General features: G+C 39.5%; 1 long non-coding RNA gene across 1 annotated transcript; it reads right to left on the bottom strand.

The window, feature by feature from the left end:
* Positions 1–2,181: 2,181 nt before the first annotated feature.
* LOC133107655 (uncharacterized) lies at positions 2,182–3,883 on the bottom strand. Its single transcript, XR_009704609.1, has 3 exons — positions 3,814–3,883; positions 2,904–3,042; positions 2,182–2,506 (listed from the first exon to the last, which is right to left on the bottom strand). It is a non-coding gene; the product is annotated as an uncharacterized LOC133107655 (long non-coding RNA).
* Positions 3,884–4,761: the final 878 nt, after the last annotated feature.

The raw sequence follows: 4,761 nt of genomic DNA, 5'->3' as shown, positions 1-4,761 counted from the left end.
GCTTCTGCCTCCAGTACACTTTCTGTGTGAAACTTCTTTTGCTAGTTTCCATTTATACACCCTTGTTCTACTAACCACACTCAACCTGAAGAATCTTGTAGTTCACTTTGTAAATCCCTTTTATGTATTTTAAAGCATCAAATAAATCTCCTATTACTAAACTTAAAGTGATACTGTATCTACTGTATCAGTATCTACTGACCAAGAACAGTGGTCCCAGCACTGATCCTTGTGGGACTCCCACAATACCCTGCTCAGATAAGATCCCTCCTACTACTACACTGTGTTCTACCCTGTAACCAGTTTTGAACCCACACTGAAATACCACCTGTAAGTCTTTTCATATCAAGTGTTTATTTGCAGGTCATTAGATGAAACAGTATATAGAAAAGGTACATATACTATGCTGCTTTTTTTGCCCTACAAATAAGAATACATTTACAGGGACTGCCTCACGGTATTGAATAGGTACTCCCATCCTCTTTTCCCCCTTTCTTCCTTCCTTTTATTTTAAAACCTCTCTCTACATACCATTCCCTCACTCCATCTCTCCACTCCACTTTAAAGGTAGCACCTTGAAATTGGCCTCAAAATCATCAGATCTGTCCCTGGCCACTGCAACATCTGTGTCTGGGACTGTTTCAGCATTCTTACCTGCCGATAGGTTTCGAGGGAAAGGTTTGAGCTATCAAGGCTAGCTTATGGTACACAGATTGTGATTGAAATCTTGTCCAGTAGTGCCCAGAGAATGATCTTGCATTTGGTTAGAAGCCCTAATTTTATATTATGGAGGAACAAGAGGAATGCTCAAAGGGGTATTTGGTTTATTGGCTGCACACGCCAGTGAAAACACTGACATTCTACCGTGATGGAAAATTAAGAAAAGCATTGCCTTTGGGGTGAAACACTGTTTGGTATAGTTATGAGTCTGCCAAGAGAGAAGAACATGTGCATCATTTACTGAAGCCAAACCACCGGAGAACATTCCGGCTTTGAATCTCCATCTGCAGTTGGAATCCTGCCCACACTTTAACAAGCGTGATTGGTCAGAAATGGGCAATGACCACTGGTTAATAATCCAGTCCAGTCCTCACAGGACACAGAATGTTTTACTGGTGTTTAAAAACGGAAAAATCTCAATAAAAATAAATCTGATAATATGTTACAAAAATGTGGCCTTGATTTAAGGTGATGTATACATTGCTTCAGGGTAACGTATATTTCAGACCACTGGGAACTAGTTGAATTATTTTGCTTGACATTTCATAACTACTTCATAATTAGTGCCTAATTCTATAATCCATCATGTGTATGTGTTAATTATCAACTAACACACTTGGAGTGCCTACAAAGAGTCCTGGCGGATAAGGGCTGGTTGTGGTTCAGGTTGAGAGATCATGGTTAAGTGCTCAATATTTTGAGATGAAGATCTGAGATCAAGAACAGCAAATATAAATAGAAAAATGTGTTTTTGTCTTATACTCCCTTAGACCAGGAGCTCACACGCTCACACAGGCCTACAGTCTCTGCTTTTTATGGTTTCCTTCCTTCTATTGGAAACCAATTCAGGCCTTGGAAACAAGATATACAGACTATGTAGACAATCAATGGCTTAAATTAAGTAGTTAAATATAGGAACCTATCAAAGAACAGCAGATACAGTGGCCATCCAAAATTTGAGTTAGAGGTCCCTGCCTTAGGCAGTCTTCATTTTATATTGGTTTGAAGAGGATACACTTTGGCAAACCCAGTCTGATGCAAACCAAAGAGGCTGTTAACATAACCCCCAAAATGTCATTTTTCAGCATTAAATGTCCATTTGAAAATGATAAATGTAATTACAAATATAATCTTATAATAATTTCATAGAACATACTTCCATAAAAGCAGCATACCACCAAGGTTAAAATAGTGTCTAACAAGTCTTTTTTTAACCCTGCAGGTAGGAAACTAAAAATAAGAAACAACGTTTAAGTGCCACACATCCATTAGAGCAGAAAGACAATCAATTTCATGTGTACTGTGTCAAAAAAATGAGTAGCCTTGACTGAAGAAAAGTGTCAGGGCTGTGAAGTAGGAATACAGTTATTCTGTGCTTTACTGACGAGTAACCGGTCATTTCTACATGAAGCATATTGATTTTGGGTTTAAAATTGAATGAGTTTTTATCAAAGAGGCTCCTGTGAGGCTAGGTCATTTTTAACTTGTGGACTTGGAGTGCAGACATGGAACAAAGACAATAAATGGTTAAAAACAGGCATACGTTTAAAAACAGACTCTGTTATGGGAACAGGTGCGTCTCCTTAGTGTGCATACAGTAGGAAATATGAGGGTGCCCAAAATCTTTGTTGAAACCGTATTTTGTTTCCAGGAGGAAAATAGTCTTGATAACTCCCTGAACAGAGTGTGATCTATTATCTGATGGAAAAAATGTTCAGCTTTGTGGCGAGTTTGCACTCCCGTCGAGGGTGTTACTCTGTCACATTGCCGACTCGTCTTTGGATCCCTGCGGCGAAGGAAAAGATGTCAGCCCATGTGTCCAATCAATAGCAACAGTCCTCATACAGGGGAGGTCTGGAGCCAGGAACGCAGGTCTCTCAAATCAAACAAGCCCACCCCCCCATGACCACCGCCACACACACGCGCACACCCATACACACACACACACACACACACACACACAGAAACGGAAAATACACATGCAGATACACCCACACACAGAGACCCATGCATGCACGCACACACTAACACAAAACATACAAAGGTACACACACACAAACAAACACAAAAGACACAAATGTACATGCACACTCACACACAAAAACGGAAAATTCACATGAAGATGCACCCACACACAGAGACACATGCATACAGGCACACAAACACAAAACGTGCGCACACACCTCCAGGTACAAATACAAATAAGGAGCGGTGTGTGTGTAGTTTAGCTGCCCCCAGGGTTGATGGTCTACTGGAGGTGCCATCTCAGAGCCGAAAGGCTTGAGGGGGAAGGTGATTGAGGGGGCGGCTGCCATCTTCTCCCTGATTGAAATGCGAGTGTGAGGAGAGACGCCACAGGCCCTAAAATAGGGATGTCCCCGCAGTGCCAATCAGTCAATATTAATTACGGCCACCTGTGATAGAGGCGCTTAAGAAACAGGTTTATTCCTGTGCTTCTCAGAGGGCAGGATGACTGCCTGAGCACCCTGAACACTCAACCTTTATGCCTTTATCAACCACATCAGGTACTACAACATGAATTGCACAAATAAATCCACAAGGCATGGCCATGATCTCCAGCTCTCAATTTCAGCAACACTCAGCACTCAGTACTGTGGTTATTAGTGAGTAACAGTCACGTTAATAAGTAAATAATGAGGAGCGTTATTACCCCATTGAGTAACCTTGTTGAGACAGGCATGTACTAAAAGTATTTCCAGTTTTAAATTAATTAAATTCAGTATATATATATATATATATATATATATATATATATATATATATATATATATATATATATATATATATGACCTGAGCACCCTTAAACATTTTATTTTATCTTTGATAAATAAAGGATAGGCATTAATTAAAGGTCATAGTAATATAAAGGATTACACTGGCATATTATTCATATAAGTAAGAAACATTTTAAAAATGAAAAGCGTATGTTAAGCAAAATAAGGAAAGATGCATCTCAAGTTTAAAAATAATATTCAATAGAAATAAACTAACAAAGAATATACATAGGAACTGTCATGCTAACATTGTAGACACATACAGTATGCCACTAATGTTAGCATTGTAGGCACTTACAGTATTGTGTGTCATGCTACGGTAGCATCGGAGGTACAGGTGTGTTTGAAGGACAATTCCCACCGAAAACTCCACTCCAGTGAGCATGAAGGCAGGGCTTTTATTTAAACTGCAAATGCAACTCCTGGATTGTAATGAGCTTTTAATTGTTCTTAATGAGACATCTTTAACATCTAGTGAGAGATGTTTTGCGCTATTAAAGCCACATACTGTCAGAAATGCTTTTATTCTTTTTAATATTCTCTATTTAATTAAATTATAAGTAGACTGACAGGTGAAATCTACATGCCCCTAACTGCTGCAAGTCACTAAGTTTAGGGATAAAGCAAATGGTAATGAGACAACCCTCACTAGTAATAAGGTTAAGATTCTGGAATTATGCTGCTTTCAATTACCTTAATTGATCAGCTGTAACAGAAACTAATTTACTCCAGGCTTCAACAGGACAAAGTGTGCAAAGCCCTATGTTTGAATGCTCTGCCTACTATCAAGTTTGATGGGGATGGCTTGTGTTCACTGGAATCGTTTCTAATTCAATTTAGTCCTTCCCACAGTACCTGTCAGTGGAGAGAAGCAGGGTATTGAGAGAATTGTCTCACAAGACTGTTGCATCCCATTATATAATCCTGGTGAACAAAGGAATGGATTTAGATTTCAGTGTGTAGCGATTGTTAAATTGTCCATACCAATCATGGCCTTAAATCCAAAACATAATTTGCCATCTCATTTTTATCTGCAATACAAAAAGTAAACTCTGTTTCCACATCCTCTCATTACCCCTCGCACCCATGTCTATTCTTCCCCCCCCCCCCCCCCCCAAAAAAAAGCTCATCTTCAAAAAAATTTCCGAGAGAAAAGCATGTGTTGTAGCAGTGGCACAAGTATCTGTCATTAAAGAAGCCAGGGCAAGGGCAGCAGCTAGAGGGTATTTCTAGTCAGACACTCCAG

The sequence above is a fragment of the Conger conger genome, chromosome 13 (assembly GCF_963514075.1).
Source record: "Conger conger chromosome 13, fConCon1.1, whole genome shotgun sequence".
In the NCBI taxonomy this organism is placed as follows: domain Eukaryota; kingdom Metazoa; phylum Chordata; class Actinopteri; order Anguilliformes; family Congridae; genus Conger; species Conger conger.
This window is presented reverse-complemented; position numbering and strand designations above follow the sequence as displayed.